Raw genomic sequence first — 26450 nt, 5'->3', positions numbered from 1 at the left:
TAGCCCTGAGCCGTATGCGATGCCGGTAATCCTTTACCGGCATCGTTTTTCCATTACCTCCAACCTTGGAAAGACCCCCAAAGTGTGTGCTAAGCTCGAGTGTGCCGCCTAGTACCGTGCTGAAAACATGGGGAAGGGGAGCCAACGGCTCAAATATCCTGACATATCATTTCTTGAACACTTTTCTTTTGCATAACATTGTTTCCCACACTATTTGTATTTAGAAGTAAGGATTGGCAATAGGTTTATTAGTATAGGCCCTTTTGTTTTGACAAGACTCCACTAGGACTGTGTTATTATTTGATGGTCGTAGCTTGCTCCCATCTTTAGATTTAGGATTAAATAGGCGCTTTACCAACCCATTTGAAAGTCCAACACTTGTGTGTGTCTTACTGTTTGATACTATGCCTTCCTTACACCACCCAACATCACACAACACACACACCAACACAAACACTAGCACACATCCGAGGCACTGAGTCCTACCCATATGGTTACAACACCCTGGCCTCCCGAACCGCAATACAACGCTCACAGACACCAGTTCCTCCTGGTTCTGAATCTATCATCCTATCCCCACTAATACTCCCAGACCTCCTCTCTTGCAGAGCCACATGAGCATCTGAAGACTGCCCTTGGGTGGTAGCGTAAGATAAAAGGGGTTTCAAATCCCATACTCTGCTGCACCACAAAAGCCTGGCACTGCTCCAATGCTTCCCTCACAACACCCCCCCCCCCCCGATCCCCCACCTGCCACATTTCTGCCCCCTATTTGGTGAATCCAAAATAGTTACATCCTATCAGTTTGTGAATATTGCAACAAAGGAATGGGTGTAGCAGCACTACCAATCTGTAAGTGGCTAGCAGGTAAAAGTAAACACTGCCTTGGTGCTCACAGAAGAAACAGATCATTGGTTTTAATCGGAGTGCAAAGCTTTGTAAGGTAGGTAATTGTGACAGGCAAAATTGTTTGCATTATAAGCAAAAGAAACTATTAAAAAGATATTATGTAATAGCATTGTAAATTGGCCCTTTTTAAAAATGTACAATGTTAGTTTATAAGAATAACTTCCACTGTATATTGTTGTGAGAATATGAATGTTACGCTTGTCTTGCTGAGCAAAGCACATCAAAACCTAGAATAATCAAATATTTTTTGACAGGACGTTATCATTCCAAGAGGTTAGGTATACTCATATTGTACTCTATTCAAATACCCCTATGAGAAAAGGAAAGTGACAATTAGCACCAATGGGGGGTTTTGTGCTGCTTTGCATAAAATCAAAGCATTTTGGGAACTATATAGGCCACATATCTTTATATTTGGCCAACAGGTCAGTGATTAAAGGGTTGTATGCTTGGATCACTAAGTACATAGTGCACACTAGGCTCAGTGCCCATTTCATTTTTCACAATACTCACCCCAAAGTTAAAGTATTTGAAACCATGAACTATATATACTCAGACAGCCTCAGGATTTAGATGTGTTGGTAAAGAGGCAGGACATCTGTAAAGATAATTAATCTCTCCAAATCCAGGAGCCTTGCAGAAATGTGAGGGGGGTGTCTGCATATGGAGCTGTGTCATACCCAGTCATACTGCGTAGACATCGTTAAGAGAATTATCAGTAGGATATTTTGATATGTAAGATTTGCTATGAGGGAGGGAAGGGGGAAGAGCAAAACGACAGGTAAAGTAAGGCTTAAAAGACAAGGCAGGACGACGGGAACAAGGGATATTAGTCAATAGCACACAAGAACCCACTACTGGCCTCTGCTGCCCCTCCAAATTACAGAGGTGTGAAGCCCATGGTCACCACTAACCCACAATCATGACTACCATGGCCATTAATTTAAATTTTGTGACTGGTTTGAGAGATTTGACTGAAAGTTGTGGCTTGGTGAGCACAGTTAATTGCATTGATATTTGACATGTTTTGTGTATTGTTGTCTGAAACGGGTTGTGTAATGTTAGTGTCTAGTAAACAAAGATTTTTGAAATCTGGACTCTGGAAATTGTCTGGCTGTCCTAGGGCATAGGAGGGGCAATACACTGCCTATGAACGAATTTGATCAGAACTAAAGAGTTAAAAGAGGTTGGCCATTGCAGTTAAGAATAATTGTGAAGCAAGCAGTGCATCCATGCACCCTGACTTAAGCTGACATGATGAGCTGGTCAGATTAGAATAGTATAGAACAAGAGCTGGAATAAGTGTCTCTTGTACAAGTGTGAAGAAAACATTTTTGAATGCGAGCCCCGTACTTGTCCTGTCTAACCCTTTCCATGATACTTGAAGCCCTGTATGAGCAACTCAGTTGCAACCCCAACTTTGTATTCACAATCTCTTCTATGCTACTACGGAAGTTGCAATAAGCTTTGTTTCCTCTGGTTATGTGTCTTTTCTGCAACCCTTCCATAACCCCGTCTCTGGGAAGCTGAATACTGCTCTGCAGTATGGGTAGCATAACAGGGGACATACACCGTGGATCAACAGTCATCTGTATATAGATTCGGCCAACACCTGCAGGTATCACTGAAATGTCTGTAACAGGGAGGAGCAGAGGTATTGTGTCACCATACGAACCTCTGGATAGACTTTACAAAGCGGTCAACTATGAGCCAAACCCGCCTGCCAGCTTTGGGACAATGTAGTGCCCTGGCGCAGACACAGTTAAGCATGGATCTGGTTCTGCAATAAGTCATACCTTGTCTCATCCCTGTGAGAATGGATTCAGGTCAGTCTAGAGAAGTGCCACTTCCTCCTAAAGGAAGTCCAGCTCACTTTACGTACACACACTATTCGCCCAAAAGCCTGTACGTTTCTGGATAAATGGCATGATTATACGGAGCATGAATCACCTAGACACTTCCCGCATGAAGGAACATTTGATTTAGACAAAATGACAAACTTGTATTGGCTATCTGCAGGATTTGTTTTTTGAGCTTTGAGTTCTTAATCAGAGCTACCCTAGGATGGCTCTACCTGTCTACGGGATATTAAAATATTTGGACCCAAAGTATAAGGTCGACCCTCCTACCCCCTTTTTCATTGTGTTTCAGCCCTAGGTGTTTGACTCTTTTTAAAACACCATTACGCCCATACCGAACCAGGAGGACAGCAGTGACTTCCGACATACAGAGGAATAACAATTCTTAAATTGTTATGATTTTTTCAAAAATGATTTCTCTTTGCCATCTTCTCCTGTCCCCATATTTGTAAGCGTTGCACCAGCGCCACCTAAGTAAAGTTCTTACCGTGGGGATCGGGTAGGGACAGAAAGCCCTTCGATCTATCCTTCTGTCTTTCTAAACTGACCCTGTATGTCCCCAGTCACTGTGCACGTATGTTCCTCTCTGGTTGAGGGATATTTCACTGCTTTTTTGAAAATCACACACAGTTGTGTGTTGCCCTTTTTTTGTGTTAAAACACTAGGCTGTTAGGGCTTCACCCTGTACACTGTTACTACCAGTGTCCTCCCTTGTTATGACTCCTATTTCAGACAACCATGCTTTCCTGTTGAGTCCCTGTTCCCCTGCTAATTTGCTTGGGTTAGATTTGTTGTGTAAATTAAGTTTTTCCATTTCTTGTTCCCCCAATGGCATATTTCTTTACATCCCTGCCCACAGAGAACATGAGGCTTTGGCTGTGCTACAGGAGATTCCCCCATTCAAACCCTGGTGACCGAGCCAGTGCTCCCTTGCTGCAGCAGAGGTATTTGACCGAGTTCCAGCCAAATTATGGTCTACTCATGCAAAACTAGCTGGTTATATACTCAATGCTGAGCCAGTCAAAATCACCCTGAACTCAACCAAACCTCTTCCATGTTGCCTCAGGAGCCCATATCTAGACAGGCAGAAGAAGGTATCTGCCCGTAATAGTGTCCCTGCTTGAGGAGGGCATTATTGTGCCCACACGAAGCTGCTGTAATACCCCGATTCTGCCACCAAGAAGCTAGGTAAAGAGGTCTACCGTTTCATTCAAGACCTGTGGACTGTTAATAATGCTGTCCTGCCAGCCTTTCCAGTAGTCCCCAATCCAGCCACCATCCTGTCCTGTATCCCAGCGTCAGCTACCTATTTCACTGTTGCAGATTTATGCTCTGCTTTTTTCTCCATTACAATCCACCAGGACAGTCTATCTGTTTGTCTTTACTTATAAATCCCAACAGTACATGTTCACATTACTTCCTATGGGGTTCGTAGAGAGACCCGCCTTGTGTTCCCAAATCCTGCAGAAGGATCTTGACTGAATGGTATTCCCAGGAGGGTCCACGCTGGTGCAGTTGCAGGTGATCTGCTACTAGCCTTCCCCTCTTTGGAAGCCTGCAAGCATGACTCTGTTGACAGCACTTGCTGAAAAGGGTCACAAGGCATGTCTGAGGATCATATTGTGGTGATCCAGGGAGTTTGCAAGCCCCAGACAAGGAAACAAATTAGATGGTTCCTCTGGATGGTCAGTTACTGCAGATAGTAGGTCCCAGGGCATGCTACTATAGTTAAGCCCCTTCAGACTCTCACGCTTGATTCAATCCCAGAACCTCTGCCATGGTCAGAGGGGGCTAAAGACACCTTTGTCACCAACGGCCCCAGCTTTGGTTCTGCCTGACTATGATAAGCCATTTGTGTCATACTGTGATGAGCACAATAGATTTGCCCAAAGAGTGTTAACTCAGTTGCATGGTGATAAGCAATGAACCATGCCATACACTAGATCTGGGACAGCAGGACTCCCAGCTTACCTGCGGACTACATCCCTGTTGACAGAAAAGACTGATTCATTGGCACAGGGTCAGAGTCTCAGTACCCCACTCAGTGCTGTGCCTGCTGCTTAAGGTAAAGACGCAACACATATTCAATTCCCGACTTATCAAATATGAGAAAATGCTCATTTCTTCTGCAAATTCTAACATTGAACCGCTCTCCTGTGTTGAGCCCTACTTCTCTGTTATGAACCCCGCAGGATGGGGAACTGCACAATTGCTTAGTGGTTGTCGAAACGATTCTGTCACTGCATGACGATTTATTAGATGTCCCACTGCAGAACCTTGACCTGATACTCTTCATGGACGGTGCATGTCTGCGTGGCCAAGGGACAGGAGAATTTGTCTTGGATTACTCTGTATGTACACCTCACTACATCCTCAAGGCTTATCGATTGCCCATTGCCAAGACTGCCCAGGTCACAGAACCCGTCACCCTCACTTGAGCATGTACCCTGGCACAGTGCAGATTGGCTATGGTTTACCTCGACTCCAGGTACGCACACAGTGTTGTGCACGATTTCAGTGTCATATGGAAACATGGCTACTTCACATCCACCATTACCCCTACATTGAATAAAATGTCTCAACCCTATTACATGCGCTACTGCTACCATCTACCCTGGCCATTGTTAAGTGCAAGGGACACAACCGTTCTTAATCCTTCATTGCCCAATGAACTATCCTAGCAGACAATGCAGCTAGTTCGGCTGGCTTAAATGCGCCCCTAGCTCCTAATGAAACCATTGTTTGTGTTGCAGTCCAACAGTCACTGAATGCCACCCTTTTCAGCCTGGCCATGCTCCAAGACCAAGTATCCAATATGGAAAAGGTGAACTGGACTCAGTCTTATAAGTTAGAATAGGATTCCCTTTTCCCCCAGATTGCCGCCTCGTGGCACCCAAAGTACTCTGTCAAGACCTGGCCCGAGAGGCTCACAGCATTGTCCACTCAGGTAAAAATGCCAGGATTTCTACAGTGTTCTGTGATTAGGTTGCCCCTGGTTTCACGTCAGTAGCACAGGATTGGTGGGAGATGCACCACATGTTTAGCTCATAAAATTGGGAGAGGGGTAAAAGCAAAGCCATCTACACATGCAGTACCGGAGGGTCCCTTCTTAAACATGCAGACAGATTTCGTACAACTCCCCATGTGTATGAAGTTTTCATATTGTTTAGTGATAGATGTGCGCCCTGGGTGGGTGGAAGCATACCTTTGCAGGAGGGTGGAAGCAGTGACAAAGAAATTGCTTACTGAAGACATACCTCATTTTGGGTTGCCCCTTGTCATAGACAGTGACCGGGGTACCCACTTCATTGGTCAAATTGTTATAGAAGTGTGCAAGGCACTAGGAATCTCGCAGCAGTTTCATTGAGTGTCCACTCCCAGTCCAGCAGTTTTGCAGAACATCAAAATGAATGGTGATCTCTAGCTTAGGTTGTCCTAAGTGCATCAGGAGACCGGTCTGAAATGGCCACAGGTATTGCCCCCATCATTGTTTGCCATGTCTAATAACCCCCAGTGCAAGCATGGTCTATCCGCACATGAGATCCTTACAGGACACCCCATGCAAGTAGGAACTAATACCCCTGCAGCTCCACACCCCTTCGATTTACACATAGAATATGCACCGGCACAACCAGGTACTGAACAAGGACCCCCAGCTTCTCAACTTGTTCATACTGGTGGGGTCTCTGCAAGAGCTGATGTTCAGACTCCATCAGGCAATCGAAGCACCGTAGGGGACGACCCTGATTCAGTTCCCATAGCACCTCCAGTTTCTGACCCCATTGGATCGCTCTACTCAGGCCTGGGAAGATATGCCCTGCAGTTTCGGAGAGGGCCACTAACCCAGGACGGAGTACCAGCTGGCACGCCCACTCACCTCTGGATCTGACCACTCAACAATCAATCCTCCTGATGTGGTAGTACACTAGCACACATTGGAAGCAGTTACCAGCGATATGCCAGTGGCGGCTGGTTTTGGACGCTGTTACCACCTGTTGGTCATTCTCATTGTCCTGATGACCACTGTGAGCTTGTGGCTCTGGTATTATGGATATTTGTAGCTTGAACTTTTAGTAGGAAGTGCACTGACACAGCCACGAATAATGAACTGTATAACCTTTGTACAGAACCTAGTCCAGCAGAACGTTCTCAGACATTGACATTTGGCCTGTTGCAGAATTGTCATTCCCTGAACTGAAGGGATTTTGGCAGACTATACTATGCACACAGCCTTCCCCATATGAAATGAAAGGTATTCCCCTGATACAGATGTTGTTGCTGCAGTACAGGCAACATTCTCTGGATTTCAATATTTAGGCACAATCCGTGGTACACGCCATGTCTGGTTATTTGACTACTGTTGTTATAGTTGTCAGCTCGTTGATCTATTATGATCTTACTGTGACTGCTGCTTTTAAAATCACATGTCCAACATGACGGTCCATCTGTTCACCTTTGGGTTCACAGCGAGACCACCTACCTTCACCATTTTTAATATCACTGATTGTTGGGTATGTACAAATCTACCTCATCTTGTGTCCTCCAAGTTCCCCATAACCCCTTATTCCCTTCAACTGGGGTGATGCCTGCATGGATCTCAAATTGGTGACCTTATACTGAGGCCCCGGACCCTGTAGTAATTTCACTTCCCAGATGTGGTTTATTGGTCCTCCAAATTTTCCCACCCCAAATACCCTGGAGGCCAGCAGCCCTTCCCCTTTCATCTCACGCTACAGGCCTTGTGAGCTACCTCAACAGGGGCACACTATTCATGGGAACCCGCAAGTGTCGATGTTACCTTTCAACCAACTCCTGTGTAGTCATCAATAGTGTCACATTTGCCTTTGATCCTGATTTGTCCTTTACCCAATCCTTGTACACCATGTATTTCGGGAACAATTTCATCTGTTCGGAAGGAAGTTTTTACATGGGATATGACTTATCCACTGCGCGCCATATCCACACCTTCCTAACACAGCGCTTCCCAAAAAGAAGTACAGCTTGGGAAGTGTTTGTTGCTAAAATGGGTCACCTCATACCAGCCCCTGGGGTCAAGTTGAAATGGGACCACCTGATCAGATTGTCGCATTTGACTGAGGATATCACAAATGCTACTGCATCCTTCCCGACGTTGCTGTCCCATGAGCAAATAGCCATCTGAACCATGGTTCTCCAGAACCATATGGCGCTGGACACTCTTAGCCTCACCAGGAGGAATGTGCGCAATTGTAAAGATCTAGGGCTGTATTTTTGTACCCAGCTGTGCCAGCAATATCTCAGACCTTGTCGCCCATATCTGTAGTACAGTAAGCCGTCTCCACACCAACCCCGAGACCACGTGGACCTTTAGGTCCTGGGTGCTGAGCATTCTGGGACCACTGGGTGCATCCAACAGCCAAAACCTACTCATAATCCTGGTTCTAATCCTGAGCCTGTCCTGACTGGTTATGAGTTGCAAATTTCACTATTATTGCTCATGTGCCCACTGCTCTGCGGTTCCCCAGACGGGTGTTTTACCATCATACTACGGAAGAAGTAAAGTGTTATGTCTTACCAGAATGTGATGTTTGCTCCCTCAAAGATGTTATGGATGAGACTGGAATGGCGGTCTCATAGGAAGGAATTGTGGGTGAAATACTGGGTTTTTGAAATTTTATGGAACTTCTTTCTCACTTTTCTGCTTTCAAATAATGCTCAGCTAATGCTAACTGCCATGTTTAGGAAATGCCTTATTGCCATTGTTGTGTGAGCCCTATGTTCTAATGAGCATGTCATAGCCTTGAAGGCTTTACCAACGAGTACCTAGCGGCGACCGCTTGCACAGTTCTCACCACTGGCATGTTTTCCTTTTGGCATGTAAAAGTGGGTTTTAGAGTGCCCCTTTCCTAATCAAGGCGGCTTTAGCAGATGGAAGTTGGGATATAGTGCGCTAACTGTAGAAGTAGCTTGCACCGCAAATCAGGAATGTATCCCTGTTTGCCTTCGATCCTGATTATGCTTTTCTGAGCACAAGAATGCAGCTTCCGCCTAAGACTTGTATGCTGAGACACTGTTCATTCACCTGAAACAATGTTGCTTGACGATATATGTCTGAAACCTCCCTTTCAGTTGAAAGTCAAACTGATTATCCTCTGAGACTTCAACATCTGGTTCGATGAAGAAACCACAACCTCACAAAAATCTCTTACGAGCCAACTAACAACAATGGAACTACACCAGCTGGTCAAAGGAGCAACCCACATGGAAGGACATACACTAAATGCAATCTTCGCCAACAGGAAACTAATTACCACAGCACCACCGATTCAGATCCTCTGGAGCGACCACCTCATCATCCCCTTCATAATCACACTGCCCTCCCCAATAACCAGGAAACAAGAAAAACTACCAATCATCATGAAAAGAAACTGGAGAACCATAAAAAACTCCCTTAACGGAACGACTGGAAATCACCAAACCACAAACTACAACCTTGGGCGAAGCTGGCCTAGACACTAAAATAGATCTACTTCACAACTGGATCACCACAACAATCGACGAGATTGCAAAAGAGAAACATTTCAGTCCATCCCGCAAAAGAGCAATGGCAAAATGGTTTCACTGCACTACTAGGCGCCATGAAAAGGAAAAAATTAAAACTAGAAAGGAGGATCAATAAAGACTGCAGAAAAAAATTCAAACTTCAACAACATACACGTTCATACAAAAAGGAAATACAAAAAGCAAAAAGGAAATACTACAACAGAATCCTCAAAGCACCAAATACCCAAAAAGAACGGTTTAAAATCATAAACAAAATTAAAAACCCTCCCAGCTGCAATAACATATTAGGCGAAGCCGGCCCACTCCCAGCAAGGCCCAGGATAACAAGGCCAATACCTCTCTTCACCTGTCCCAGCCGTGGTGCAGACCCCCTCCTTCACCAGAAGAGCAGGAGCTCCCCCGGACCCGGCAGGAGCAGTGGTCTCCCTTTCCTGGATCCATCCTGAATTGCCCTCGAATTCGGGTAAGAATCATTATTCCGTGCGAGATTCGTTTTTTCTTGCTGCTAATTGCACCAGTGATCCGCCGACCTGCAAGAATATCTACTCAGCCTGCATGTTTTAAACTTGATGCCTACAGCTGCTGTGTTTGCCCCTGCCACCATTAGCCACCACGAGGTTTTTACACTTCCAAGATGGCCGCCCGCCATGTCTCAAGGAACCCCAGTGCCTAACTGAGCACATCCGACTGTCCTCGCATCCGATTGGCCATTGAGCCACCTTAAGCAGCCTATCGCCAGCCGGTAGGCGAAGCCGGCCCACTCCCAGCAAGGCCCAGGATAACAAGGCCAATACCTGTCTTCACCTGTCCCAGCCTTCCTCGCCGTTTGCCCGGACCCCCTGCCGGATTCCAGACCAACCTGAACGGTAAACACCACTTCGCTTTTAAATTGAACTGCGTAGACTCTGGAAAAGGCTTTGTTACCACAAGCTACTTATTGCCACTCTCGTGCACTCAGGCCTTTTTGCATGCTGTATCTGTGCCCAAAGTTGCTGCCATTTCCAGTACATAGGTGCTCATTCGTATTTAGACTACTGTGTCGCTAATCATCCCTGTCACATATAACTGCACTGTGCCTCACTGCTGCTCGGCTGCCCTATGCAATTCTAGCTGCCATTTTTAACCACATTGTGACCATCTGCTCTGTTCTGCTGATCTGCTCACCAACTGCCTCTAGATCTGTTTACCTGCAGCCCAATGTGTCCCCGCTCAACATACTTTTATAGCCACTAAACTCAATGTTGTGCTTAATCTGCTCTATGTGCTATTCTGAAGTTAGGGGTTATTCTGATTCTAGGTGTTATCTTGAACTAAGTGTTACTCTGAACCTAGGTGCTATTCCCATTCCAGGCGCTATTCTGAATACATGCTACTCTGATCCAAGATGTTAATTGGTACACTGGCGCAATTCTAAACCTAATGCTGTGCTAATTGACAAACGCTTACTATGACCACTTTGCTTACCTGTACCTGAGTCAGATGCCAATCTGCAACCTTGCACTACATGGATTAGGTAGTATTTGGCTACTCCAAGCAGGCCGCACTGCCCACTGCTAGATTTCGACCCTAGACAGGACACACACTGCACCTTACCCCCCTCACACAATGTTCCTCCCGGGCCTTTACTCTATACTACTGAGAACCATTCTCCACATCACCAATTCCGCATGCCTGCCCAGCTCACCCCTTAACTTGACCAGCCTAGGCACCGCATCACCCACCCTCACAGAGCCCAGCACCACAATCATGCTTAGCCTACTCGCTCCCCCATGCCTTTCGGACAGGCTGACCAGATTACGATCCAGACTTCCAAAAATACACGAGCCTAGAGCCAGGGACTCCACACAATCCATACTCACACACCGAACCTCCATCAGCTCCTGCGCTAACCTTACGCTAAAAAAACCCGAACCTAAACCTGTCAACTCCACTACAACCAACAATAGAGCGCTCATCACAGCTACCACCCCCACCCCTGCCAAAGCCAAAACCCTACCTATAAAAGGTGCCCTCATCAACGCACGCTCCATGATTGCCCATGCCACGGACATCGCTGATCTCATTTTAGCTGAAGATCTAGACTTCCTAGCCATAACAGAGTCCTGGCTTCATGCAGCCGCAGGCCCAGCCCTTTCGCTAGCCATCCCCACTGACTACACCATCATCCGAGCGGACAGAACTGAAGCTAAAGGCGGTGGTTTGGCCATCATTGCCAAGACCCACCTTAACATCAGACTCAACTCCGCCACACACCACCCATCATGTGAATCACTTACAGCCAAACTACCCATCGCTAACTCCCAAACAATATCCATTCACTTACTATACAGACCGCCCGGACCCCCGGGATCTTTCGAGGAAGACCTCAATGCCATCCTTACCGACAACCTAAAAAACTCCTCACAATGCCTTCTCTTAGGAGACTTCAATTTAGGCTACAAAGACCCCAAAGACAATCAAGCCACTCTCATCAGCAACACCCTGTCTGAACTAGGCTTCACACAAAAAGTAACCAGCCCCACCCATAACAAAGGGAGAACCCTTGATTGGATAGCAGACTATAACTGTGCCGTATCGATCACTAACAACACTCCCCAATCCTGGACCGACCACCACCTCCTCTCCTTCTCACTTGAGGCCTCAAGCCCTACAACCAACATGGCACTAGCCCCAGCCATCCACACGAGAAGCAAAAAAAATATCACAGTAGAAAAACTGATCCCACTCATTCTTCCTACACTAAGCCAACTCCAAGACTCTAATCCCTATGACCTCGTAGAAGGCTATAACAACACCATGCGCATAGCCTTAGACGCCATTGCACCATTGAAACTTAGAAAATCCAAACCAAAAAAGCATCTCAACCAATGGTTCTCCAGCCATCTTAAAACCCTTAGATTGGAAAAGAGTAAACTGGAACAAGTCTGGAGACAATCTCCGACTGACCACAACAAACTATTGCTTAACAAAATAACGGCCAACTATAAAAAAGAAATCATAGCGGCCAAACAAGAATCCTATAACCTGAGAATCTCCCAATCCAACTCCAGCTCCAGAGAATTATTTACTATCCTGAAAGAATTGGAAACCCCGGTAACAATCCCAGATACTTGCGTTAAAAACAAACAATGGTGCACCAGTGTCCAAAATGCACTAAACAACAAAGTCACTGGCCTTCAAACAAAAATTAAAAATAAGAAAGACTCCCTCACCAATCTTACCAACCCCATCAACGCCCACTCGAGCCCTCCACCCTCACACCACACACCTAACTCTGCTCGCTTCAGCTTTTCCAAAGTCTCTTCCCTCGAAGTAGAAAAAATAATTCTTGGCCTTAAACCCTCCAACTGCAAAGGTGACCTCTGCCCCCCACAAATCATTAAAGACGCGGCACGAGACCTCTCGCCATTCATCACCAGACTCATCAATGCCTCTTTTTCCTCAGGAACAGTCCCCAGTAACCTTAAAGAGTCCTGGGTCCTCCCTCTCCTCAAAAAACCCTCCCTTGACCCGTCCATCCCAACCAACTACAGACCGATTACCACCGTCCCATTCCTGCTCAAGATACTAGACAAGACAGCATACCTACAAATTCAAAAGTATCTTGAAACAAACCACCTTCTAGGAATAAGACAATCCGGCTTCAGACCCCAACATGGAACTGAAACAGCCCTGATAGATCTGAAAGCCCAAATAGACGACCTTAGAGATAACGGGAAAACTGCATTACTACTCCTGCTAGACCTCTCTGCGGCGTTTGACCTAGTTGACCATAAAATCCTATGTAATCATTTAGACTCAGCTGCCCACTTTTCACAAGAAGCCATCAGTTGGATTGAGTCATTCCTCAACAACAGATCCATGAGAGTCTTCTCCTCCTCTGCCGCCGCCGAACCCATCCCCATTACATGTGGAGTCCCACAGGGCTCGTGCGTCTCCCCCACTCTGTACAAAGTGTTCACAAAGCCCCTGTTTGATGATCTAGACGGCCTGGGTATCACCTACACTAACTACGCCGATGATACACAGATCCTCATCCCGTTGACGGGAGATTACAACCAGGATTTGGCCTTGGTGAACAGGGTGTATCTCATCATCCAGGCATGGATGGCTTCGCACAGTCTATGCCTGAATGATGACAAAACTGAACTCATCATCCTTGGTTCTACGTCCAACCTAACCAAACTCGACCACAATTATGCCAACTTCATCATAGATGGGAACCTAATCAAGGTTTCGAAAGAAGTAAAAACCCTAGGAATATACCTCGACTCCTCCCTAACCTTCCACAAACAGGTTAGCTCGATGGCATCCTCTACGGCCTACACATGTAAGCTCATAAGAGCAGCCAAACCCTTCCTCTCCACCCACAGCTGCACTACACTTGCCAGAGCATTGGTATTATCCAAACTGGACTATTGTAACGCCCTCTACATAGGAGCCACCAAACAAATCACCAACAAAATTCAGACGCTACAAAACAACGCCCTTAGGGCAGCACTCAATATTCCCAGGAGGGAACACATTTCCAATATCAGGAAATCCCATAACTGGTTCAGCACAACAGACAAAATCCTGCTTAAAGTAGCATCGCTCACCCACAAATGCCTGAATAATGCTGCCCCACGCTATCTGGCAGACAGAATATGCAAACACAGCCCCATCAGACCCACCAGAACCTCCAATGCTAATCTGCTCACCGTCCCCAGGTTTAAACGCACTAAAATGGGTGGCAACAGCTTCCAGGTGAAAGCACCCCAACACTGGAACTCCCTACCACCATCGCTCAGAACTCCCCAACCTTACTCACTTTTTAGACGCAACTACATCCATTGGTTAAAGAACACGAACCACTAACACCTCTAACACCACACGACTGCTCTCCGCGTTGCATGCTTTAAGAGAATCTGTAAATTTGTAATACTAAACCTGTATATATTTGTAATTCTTTAAATACATCTACTGCATTCTCTCCTGCCAAACTGTACACATGTTCCTTCATCGTCACACTGTAATTATGTAATGTAATGTATAATTATGCAATGTAAAGTATAAGCATCCTGTAACCAAGCTTTGAATCACCTTGCTGCTCATGCGCCCTCATACCCTCGGGTCTGGTGCGCAATACAAATGAATAAACTAAACTAAACTAAACTAAACACTCCAATACCATCAAAGAAATTATGCAGTGACCTCACAGACCACTTCAAAAATAAAATTATGACCATCCAACAGACCATTCAAAACAGACCATGCAACCTCTACACTGAAGACACTTACCGATGCAAGGGACACCAGAACAAACTTCGAAACTTCCCGCAAATATCAATGGAGACTTTCATCAATCTCGTAAATCGAAGCAACAAATCTGGCTCCCCCACAGATCCCTGCCCCCTGACATCTACAAATCAAACTTTGCAGAAGGAACACCAATGGAATACCTACAGGAACATCCTCAACCAATCAATCTCAACAGGAAGAGTGCCTCAAGCCTTCAAATCAGCATACATCAAACCACTCCTCAAGGATACAACAGGAAACGTGGAGGACCTCACCAACTACAGACCCATCTCCAACATCCCCTACCCAGCTAAACTCCTGGAAACAGACATATAGAGAACAACCCAATATTTCATAGAACAACATCACCTACTAAACCAGGCACAAGTAGGCTTCAGACCGATGAGAGGAACAGAAACAGCACTTATTTCAATCTGGGATGATCTAAAGGCTAACACAGACTTAAACAACAGCACCGCTCTGATACTTTTAGACACCTCTGCAGGATTCAACACAGTTAACCACGACATCCTCATCATGAGACTGGAAGAATTCGGAATCACTGACAACGTCTTACTTTGGGTCAGATCCTTCCTAACAAACAGAACAGAAACAATATGGATGAAAACCTACAAATCCTGCCCCCAGAAGTCATCATGCAGAGTCCCACAAGGATCATCCTTCTCCCGACTACTATTCAACATCTACCTGTCAGAGCTAATTAAAATCATTGAAAGACATGGTCTCATCTGTTACAATTATTCTGACGATACACAAATAATCTACAAAATACAAGACTCAAAAAAAGACAACGCAACACTAGAGAACTGCCTTTGTGAAATATACAACTGGATGAACTTAAACTACCTTAAACTCAACCCAGGCAAAACAGAAATAATGATCATCAAAAAAACTGAGAAGACAACCTCTACATCCCATGGCCAACCGAACTTGGCGAAACCCCAGCCCCATCATCGACTGTGAAAAATCTGGGAGTCCTGATGGACAACAAACTCACTACAGAGCCACAAGTTAACACCCTAATCAAGAAATCTTTCTTCCTCCTGCGATCGATTAAAAGGATCCCACCATTCCTCTCATTCCCCAACAAAACAACTGCCTTCATCGCCCTCATCATGTCCAGACTAGACTACGCCAACAGCCTATATCTAGGCTTGCCTGAACGACTGCTAAATAAACTCCAACACATACACAATGCGGCAGACAGACTGTTCCTTAAACTACTGAGAAGAGAACACATCACACAAGCGCTGAAAACGCTACACTGGCTACCCATCAAACAGTAGATCAAGTTCAAATCAATGTGCATAACCCACAGAGCAATCGACGACCAAGGTGCTGAGTGCCTCAGAAGAAAACTAAACGTACATCACACTGCAAGGCCACACAGATCCAGAAGCGACTTCCGCTTGGAACCCAAATCATACAACAAGAGGAAACTCAGAGGATCCTCCTTTTCTCACCTCGCCCCAAAAACCTGGAATGAACTACCAAAAAACATACGGAACACAAGAGATCACCTACTATTCAGCAAACTCCTCAAATCATGACTCTTCACCCCGTAACCTGAAAGAATACCGGTAAGGACATACACAGAGGAACTAGGCCGAGAGAAGAACCTAACCTGATTCCCTAAATCATCAACCTTATAAAATAAGCACATGCGGATCTGTAACATATCCACTTATCAATCAAAAAAACGAAAACACATCAATTATAGCATGGAACACCCAGATCCTTCAGGAGAACAGGGTATGACCCAGCAATAGCACCAGGCATCCCTCGAAGGCACATGCAGCAATGGAGCACCGACAGTAATAGATAGGAAGGAGCGGGGATTGATAATATAACTCCACTACCTAGGCAGGGATCGCAATCGCCCCCTGGGTGTACTAAGGTCAAACTTAGATAGAGGCCAGCCTCAACCCGGAAACTAGACAGTCAGGAAAGGGAAGAGAAGATTATAGCACCCAATGGACCACCGACAGTAAATAGATAGCAAGGAGCTGGTTAAGGATAATATAACACCACTATCGAACTAGAGAACATGGCCTACCGAGCATGGGGTACTTAGCCAATTAATCTGCTAGAACCAGCCACGGCATCACTACAGAAACTAGACAATCAGTAAACCAAGAGAAAGAATATGCCAACCCAATATGACAATTTGATACATAAACTAAACCTTAGGGATTATGAGACATACAACTCACTAACCAAAACCTCACATTTCTGCTTACTTAAATCACACAAAAACCCACACAACCACCTCTCTCACAGCAAACCGCACGGACTTCACCACACCGCAACAACAAACAATCAACACATAAATCGCAACAACGGAACACAAGGACCCGCTTCGAACCTATATGCACACCCAAGCTCAGCGCACAGTGAAAACCGAACTGAAGGTGCCAACAGTACACCACCTCTCACTTTCCTACGCCCTCTTCGCCCACTAACCCACCCCCCACCTTTTTTTGTTTACAGAGCCGCCTGAGCGCCTAGAGAGAGACCAACTCCATTGGTGACGGTGCGCTATATAAATACCTTTAACATTAACATGTGTGATCTCCTGTATAAAGCTCAGCGCCTGGAGGGGAGGGGGCTACTGTGCAGAGTCTCGTTCTGTCGTTGGGTTACTGTTGCCCTCTGTATGCTGACTTTGCTGACTGCCATTAAAATACGTTCATCAATCCACTGGTAGGGTCTGTGGTTGTTTTTCCCCACAACATGGCCATTTCGTTTTTTGCTCCTTCTGTTGTATTTTCATGGTTGGGAACCACCATGTTGGTCATTCTATGTGACCTCCAACTCAGAGCTCAAATGTGCTCCTTTGTGTGAATGAGATCTGTTTTAGGGATAGTGAGGGGTTTCCAGTAAGTAGGCCCGAGGATGCCTTCTTACAATTAAGAGGCCACCACACCTTTTAAATGGAGCATGCGTGGAGATTAGAGGGGTGGGGGGTGAACGAGCTATTCATAGGAACCCGTTTGGAGCTTCGTCCATGTAGCTGCATGGATGTTTTTGAGGCGTCCTTGCTGGGCAACGTGCTGCTAGCTCCTGATTTTCATAGGACATATTCTGCCTTACTAGATCCATAGAAATCCTGCTTCTGGCTCCATCTCCCTCGATTCAGTGGGAACATCTGCATCGCTGCCACTATATTTCCACAGAAACTCCTGGTCAATGCTAGCCGGTGAAAGCCATTGCTGCCTCAGCTGGAATCGGAACCGCCTCCGCCTCCGTTGCTCGCATGGGACGCCTTGGATCTGACTTCTATATATAGCTGCCCTTTTTCGAGGAGCCCTCCCTATCCCCCGCCCCCTGTGTGTGTGTCCTTTGTTTTGACCGGTCCATCCTCGGACCAGTTTCCCATAGTTTTGTGTGCCTTCTTGGGAGGTTCCTTAAACGTCTGCATTGCTTCCCTTACCGAGGCATATCCAGAACTTTCTTCAGGAATCCAAACTGCAACCAAAAATAAACCCAGATCCCAAAAAAACACCTGAACTCCTTCCTTCCAGTAGCATCGTCTACTCGCTTCCATTTAGACGCTGGCCTTGAAGCTTTGTCTGAAATTCTCGAAGGCTTCAGAACCACCCTCGCCCCTGCCTGCAACATTCACTGCATCTGGGGCTAGGCTCAAACATTAGCATCTTCCTCTCAGGGTCCACTGATCATCAAACGTGGGTCTGATCTCCTCTGGTGGGGCCGCACATAAGCACCAGACTGAAAACTGCCTTCTCTGATGGCCCCCCAGACTCTGCTAATACTTGCTTTTCTATCCCATAATCAAAAGCGGTTACCCCCTTCACTTCTATCAACAAACCTTAACTTTCCCTTGACTGCATGTAGCACAATACAAAACACAGTATACATCAAGTCAGCAGTAATAAAAGTATCTAAGAAGTTTACTTTACTTTAAACTTGAGATGAATACTTTTAGTGCTGCCAGATTTTAAAGAACAATTTAAAAATGGAAAGGAATATAATAAAGTCTTAACCTGTACTTGTAAATATGGCTTGATGCATAACTATGTAAAAAGTCACTTCTCAGCAATGCAGTTTGTGCACCTTAAAGTATTGTGTATAGGGTGTGTGTAAGCCGTACTTTAACTGCTCTCAGCACTACTCTTTGGTCTTCTCAAGCCGACAGAAGACTTGTAGAAAATCTCTCTAACATGTGCACTCATTGTTTACTGATCTGCATGTCGTGTTGACAGGGAGGAGGGGGTTAGACTGGGCTGGCTCCCAGCATCTCTGTGAACTTAGCTAGTACCATGCCCTATTAGGTGAGGGTCTAGGCAACTCACCGACTCCATCCCTTCTTTGGTGACTGCATGCACACTGTAGTTTAGGGTACGTTACTTTAGGCCGGGCTTGACCGGTTTCCCTTTAATTCATGGCACAGGCAACGTTGTGAACGTAACATTTTTGACAGTCTAGGTTTAAAATTAAAATTAAAAAAACGACGATGCATTCACACAAAGCAGATTATAATCAAAGCATTAGAGAACAACATTGAGACTTCAAAAATTATATTTGTAGGAAAATGAACATACATTTATTCTGTAGCACATAAAAATGAGGGGCCTCATTGCAGCTGTTTGTAAATCGGTTAAAATGTATTCGATAATGTTGCGAGGGCCATGCAACTAAAGGGGGATGGTCTTGAAAACCCCCAAGGGCAATGCAACCCTGGTCAAAACCAAACTGGACTCACTCCAAGGCACCTTTGAGCGCACCTGTGCATGATCTACAGGTCACTATTGCAAGACAAATATGGCTGGAGGAAGGTTCTGGCTTGAAACCAGGAATTAGGATACATGCCCACCCACACCTACAAAACCTTATGCCACCTGCAAACAATTTAGCGATACATCTCACAGATGGCATGGACAATGGCCACAATTGGCCTAGTACCGCATATAAGGAGAGGGCCCACCCCACTGTACAAAAGAAATGAGAAATAGTCTTATGTGAAATTGTGTCAAGTGTGGTGCGCCCATCAAAGAGACAGAGGGGGCTGGTAGCCAGGTATGAAGCCCGAAGAAAAAAAAAGTGGGGCGACTCCGTCCACCCTCGTTCACCCTCGACTTGAGCATTGATGGCAGCACGGAAGACTCATGGCAGAAGAGTTGCAGCGAAATGTGCAGGCTGTGCAAGGAGGAACTCAAACTAAGAGTTAGTTTGGCAAGCAGGTAGATTCAGCATAACATGATTTTATCAGAACGGAAATGCGTTTGCTTTGTTCTACAACAAACGCTAGAGGGTGCCGTTTACCTTGAAATGCACAGAGCATTTTTCACTTATATTTAAGGCTCCCCGTCGTCTCTTTAATTTTTACACCTAAATACAGAGGAGAATCACGTTTTCCTTTCTGCATTTGTTTAAAGAAATTGATCAAAAAAACGGCAATGCCTGTCTCTTGGTTGTGTCTTGTAAATCATGCACTACAGGACAATGGCTGTGCAAAGTAACATAAGAGCTAGAAAAATAAATGTCACGGGGATTCCCTTTACAGACAAGTGCTGATGTGTTTGTTTCATGTAAATAAATGTGGGAAAATAATACTTATTTTATTAGAAAGCAAAAATGAAGTGTGTATAAATACAGATAGACTAAAAAATAATTATGGATAAATACAGACGGAAATGGTGCAGAAATAAATAAATGCTGAAGCCTTATACTATAAATGATCGTGGCACGTGTTTTTTGCAATTTATCAGTTGTCATTAAACGTGAGCACTGCAGAACAGATTAAGCGAACAGTTGTTTTTTGAATACTAGCATTTATACTGTGAATGTGATGCAACATATATTTTAATTAAAAGCATTTTTCGCGTACTAAGCCACTGCATGTTTTGCAGTTTTCACATACTACTCTGGAAAAAACAAAGTCCACCTATTTACGTGGAGCACAGTAGTAACATGTGCCTATGTGTTTCTACAATTGCAGAACGAAGCATTCTTTCATCTGTAACTTATACCTAGTTGCAATCCATTTAAAAAATATATATATATGTGTATATTTATATATATATATGTATATGGGGCGTGGCCGGCAGCATTGTATTAAGTATTTATAATAAATGAATACAGCATATAATATTCAGCAATTGATAATTATAAGACTTGCAAACCAAATACTCCAGGTTGATTATATAAATTGAGTTAACAAATTAAAGGTACCAAAGTAATGCATCAAGGTTACAATAAATGCAAAACCAGAAAACATCAAATTGGTAAAGTCACTAAAATGTAATTTGCAGAACTCTAATATCAGAATAAATTGAAACAATAAATGAGAAAAAACCTAAACGGACAACAGGAAAAAAAAATAACAGACAGGACAATACAAGACACAAGAGGAGAGGGGAAATCCAACAAAAGTAACTGAAGCAATACATTAAAAAAGAATAAATTGAAACGAATATTAAGATATTCGATCAATGGTTTCCACTTTTGAGTATACGCACATCTAATAAAGTGGCACAAGCTTTTTCTGTTCTATGAATTTAGCACATATAATTCCACCAAGTAGCACACCAAAAGCGATCAAAATATTTCCAGTTTGCAGATAGATGGAAACCAATAAAGACCAGTAAGTGGAATAACCTGCAGGAGGGAATATTTGTTAAATCAGGGTTATCAAACAACCCAACAATAAGATTATCAAGATTGAGTTGAGCGGTAACAAGGAACTTTCTTTTTTTTTGCTTTTTAAGTGTTGTCCAAATCCTTTCCCAGAACGAACATATAAATGTACAGTAAAATACAGTGTTTAAAATCAGCAGTATGAAACACTGCACATCATTTAGGGGGGCGCCACAAGGTATTAAACTACTGGGAGTGACGCCAACTAAAACCCTGGCGGGGCTGTACAGAGCAAACTACCAACCCCTGCTGGCAGCAATCAAACAGCTGAGGATCTGGGGCCCTCTGGCAATACCGTGGCTCAGGAGAACCAACATAGCAAAAACAAAGAGGTGATGGCTGGAAGGTTTAGACTTACTCTTAACCACTGGCAATGCTCTGGGCAACCCTCCAGACCACCGTTCTTCGCCTGCCAAGCCATTACAGAAGGGAAAGACCATATGCAAATCAGGCTTGGCCCCACCCCAAAAGGGGCAGTCCAGCCCGAACTGCTAGGCCACATCCCTTCTGCACGAGACCACAAGCATCCCCAAACATGTTTCGCCCTTGTTGGGGCTCATCAGTGAGGAGTAGCCTGGGTCACTAGGCCCAGCAGGCACTGGACCCACGTCTGGGCATACCCGTCCCACTCGGGGTGACATAGCAAAAACAAAGAGGTGATGGCTGGAAGGTTTAGACTTAATCTTAACCACTGGCAATGCTCTGGGCAACCCTCCTGACCACAGTTCTTCGCCTGCCAAGCCATTACAGAAGGGAAAGACCATATGCAAATCAGGCTTGGCCCCACCCCAAAAGGGGCAGTCCAGCCGGAACTGCTAGGCCACATCCCTTCTGCACGAGACCACAAGCATCCCCAAACATGTTTCGCCCTTGTTGGGGCTCATCAGTGAGGAGTAGCCTGGGTCTCTAGGCCCAGCAGGCACTGGACCCACGTCTGGGCATACCCGTCCCACTCGGGGTGACATAGCAAAAACAAAGAGGTGATGGCTGGAAGGTTTAGACTTAATCTTAACCACTGGCAATGCTCTGGGCAACCCTCCAGACCACCGTTCTTCGCCTGCCAAGCCATTACAGAAGGGAAAGACCATATGCAAATCAGGCTTTGTCCCACCCCAAAAGGGGCAGTCCAGCCCGAACTGCTAGGCCACATCCCTTCTGCACGAGACCACAAGCATCCCCAAACATGTTTCGCCCTTGTTGGGGCTCATCAGTGAGGAGTAGCCTGTGTCTCTAGGCCCAGCAGGCACTGAACCCACGTCTGGGCATACCCGTCCCACTCGGGGTGACATAGCAAAAACAAAGAGGTGAACCAACGCCATCAAGATGATGATACAGCCAAAGATGTTATATTTCAAGCACTCCAGATTCCAATTCCGCCAACGTTCGTCCGCACTCTGAATCGGATGCTCACAACATTTGTGTGGAACAAACCCTGCGGGTCGCACTTAAAACCCTCATGGCCCCACTACACAGATGGGGGTTAGGACTCACAAACTTTCCCCTGTACTATAAGGCAGCCCACCTAGAGGTAAAGACTGGTTCTTAGAGAACCCTGACAAAATATGGGTTAGGCTGGACACAGCGGTAACAGGTATCTCCCTAAGAGAGCCTCTATGGCTGAGCAAAAAGGACAGACCACTGAATATACACAAAAGCGCTATAACAGGGCTCTTAGGGGACACATGGGATAAGACGGCTCAGGTGCATGGTATTACAACATTCCCGTCTCAGTTCACCCCACTATTTCACAACCCTCAATTCTCCCCGGGAATGGTTTGGGGGGGCATTCTCCAGGTGGAAGGCCGCAGGGTGCACCAAAGTGGGGGACATGTTTCAGGCCCAGAAAATGAAAACATTTGAGCAGTGCAAAGCGGAATTGGGGTTGTCCGAAGGCGATAGATTACAATATCTACAGCTCAGACACTGGCTACTAGCCCGAGACAATAAGGCGGCTGCAATAAGAGCCCTCACACAGTTAGAAAAATACCTCACATCCAACCCGGGAGACTGAAAAATGGTATTTACAATTTATAAGATATTGGCAGATAACGCGCCAATGCCACCGAATGGGTATATGACTCGACGGGACACCCATCGACACAAAAGGGTGAAAACAACTTTGGCAGGACTTCCCCAAACTTACAAGGGCGGTGCAAACGAGAGAACTGTGGTACAAGATCACGGCACAGTGGCACTACACACAGGCGCGCCTTCACACAATGGGGGTGGGAGATACACAGAAGTGCTGGAGTGAGTGTGGGGAGAAGGGCGATTGGGAGCCCACATGGTGGACCTGCACGAAGTTGACAGTCTTTTGGAAATCAATAAATGCAAATATGAAGAAAATGTTTGGCTTGGGAATAAAGAGAGGGGTCAAAGTGTGTATTGGGGCTGGCTTCCCTGGATGAAAGCAAGTGGCCTAAGCACAAGAGGAAAGCGTATGCAAGACTCAATCTTGCAGTCCTACTGGTCATTGCACGCCACTGGAGAGCGAAGGATCCCCCGAGGGAACATCCCTGGTACGCAACGGTATGGAACTTCACCGCGCTGGAATGGATGACATACATTGCAAGGAGATGGTGCCAAAATATTGGCGGACCGGGCCCTGGTCTTATTTCTACATGACTACTACAGAGAATCATACTGCCCGCCAGGGGTCAAGTCCTTAAAAAAATAAAATAATGGGGGGACTCATTAACATACCAATTGAATGTGGTGTCACCAGAAATTAGCCTATCAAGGTCCCCTCTGAAAAATGTTGGGAACTGTCCACCCACGTGTACCCTCTACTTGAGCACTGCTGCCCACAGAAAGTGCACATTTTGGGCATCAACTGACTATCATGCACGGACAAAACTGCACCTACCCGGCTGTCTACTTCCAGGGGTGGGGGGTGAGGAGAGGGATGAGAGGGGTGGCACAGTTCGATGTTATGTTGCTACTTATTAATGCCAATAAACAAACAGTAAAGAAAATAAAATCAACAGTACATTCCCTGCAAGACCAATTATGCTAACACGTTTTATCTTTCTTTTTTTAAAAAAAACAAGATTATTCATTTTTTTAAACAAGCAAAGCAATGTACGGACATGCATATCCACGTACATTAGAATCTTCAACAATCTGTTTCCGTCTGTTTCCCTTGTCCCCCCAACTCCCCATCTCGCAGCCTACTCCACCAACATTTAACAGTCTCGCATTGCAACTTAGTGACCTCATCATCTACAATTGCCTCTGTAACAGCTATACTACTGCTTGCTCTTCCCCACCTGTTTCCCCGTACCCGGAGGTAGCTATATCTGATAACATCTGTTTCCAGGTGACATGACACACATGCTTTTGTCATGCCCAGTAATTGAGTGTTTCTGGGGCGAAGTGGCACAGAAACGTGCAGAGAAGGGGGTCACGCTCGTCATAGACACGGCCTGGGCCTGCTTGCTGGGAGGGTTCCCCAGATCACGGAAATGTAAACATGTTGAGAAACTGAAAGATTTGGCCTATGTGCTAGCAAAACGAAGGATTGCTACGGGATGGAAGAAGTGTCACGAGCCACGGGTGGAGGTGTAGTTGAAAGAGTTGCAGAAATGGGTAGAGGCTGAAACGATGGTATGGCAAGAGACGAGCAGCATGGTTGGGGAGGAAGAAGTGGGCTCCCTGATGGCATGGAAAGTATTGATAGCGGAAATGTTTGTAGTAATATCGGATCCAACAAAACCCGAGGGCAGTGAAACCCTGCTACATGAAGCAGATACTGAAGGCGAAGAACAAATAGGCTCATAAAGGGGGGTGGGATTGGGGGAGCAGTGACTAAAAATTAAATGCGTTTAATGGAACTGTTATAAATCGCACTGGGTGTTTGGTTTGTATTGTTGTTTGGTGTGAATAAAATTAATAAACATGTTTTTAAAAAAAAACATCTGTTTCCAGGTGTCCAAGACCATGCTACTTTGATCCTGGCCCCTACAGTCTGCTTCCTGCCATACTGAGGTCTCTGCTTTCGTCCATTTCTGAAGGTCCGCCCACCATACCCATACTTCCGGGCCATTGTGTGCTTTCCACCCCATCGCTATTCTGCGTTTCGCCAGTATATATGCCAAATCTTTCAACTTACGCACATGTTTTGCCTTCTTCGCTCTAGCAAAGCCCCCAGCAGACAGGCCCTGGGAGATCCAGTATCTAGTGTAATACCCGCCCGTGCTAAAGCTTGGGCTATCTCTTCCCAGTAATGTCTAATCCTTGTGCAGGCCCAGAACATATGTACCAAGACTGCATTGTTTAATCCGCATTTCTGGCAGGATTGTGCTGGTGCGTTAGTGAACTTGACTATCTTGTACAGGGTCAGATACGCCCTGTGAGTAATATACAATTGGATCAACTGTAATCTGGGGTTTCTGGACATCTTGTGGTAAGCCATTATCCTGCCACATACTTCTGTCAGTTGTTCTTGCAGATCTGCTTCCCAGCTATGCCTGGTCTGCTCTAGCATGTCTCCCAGCCTTGACATCAATGCCTCATATATTCTCAACACTTCATGTCCCCCCTCCGAAATATCATAAAATGTCTCTATCTTCTCATCTACTTGTAATTCCTCAGTAGCCGTCGGCTAATTCTGCCTAAGGCTAATAAGGAGACTGGTGTGTTTGATATGTTGGCCCAGATGTACCCCCGTATCCGCTGCAAGTTCTGAGAAAACTTTTCAGTATCCCCTCACTTAACACATTTCCCACCGTCGCCACCCCCATTGGTTCCCAGTAATTTCTCACATTTAGTCTCAATTGTCTATTCTCCCCTTTGGGTGTCACCAGCGGGAGCTTGGGGAATACGGCATAGTCTTCCCTATCAACCGGCAAGCCCTGCGCCACATTACCCTACCTAGCAGCGAAATATACCTAAATATTGGGCACTTTATTACCACCATGGTCATATGAATTCTGAAGTTTCTTAAGTGCCACTCTGCGCCTCAGGTTATGCCACAAGAAGCTACGACATATACCGTCTAGTCTCTTGAAAAATATTTTTGGGATCTCATACAGGACATTAGCGAAGTAATGGAGAAGTCTTCGGAGCACCATGATCTTCAACAGTGCGGCTCGCCCCATCATTGACAGCGGCAACCTCGCCCAGAAGGTCATGGAGTTCTTGATTTTGCTTACTGCTTTTAGTGTGTTTTGTGTGTGTTCT

The sequence above is a fragment of the Ambystoma mexicanum genome, chromosome 3q, assembly GCF_040938575.1.
Source record: "Ambystoma mexicanum isolate Mex_15411 chromosome 3q, UKY_AmexF1_1, whole genome shotgun sequence".
NCBI classification, from domain to species: Eukaryota; Metazoa; Chordata; class Amphibia; order Caudata; family Ambystomatidae; genus Ambystoma; species Ambystoma mexicanum.
This window is presented reverse-complemented; position numbering follows the sequence as displayed.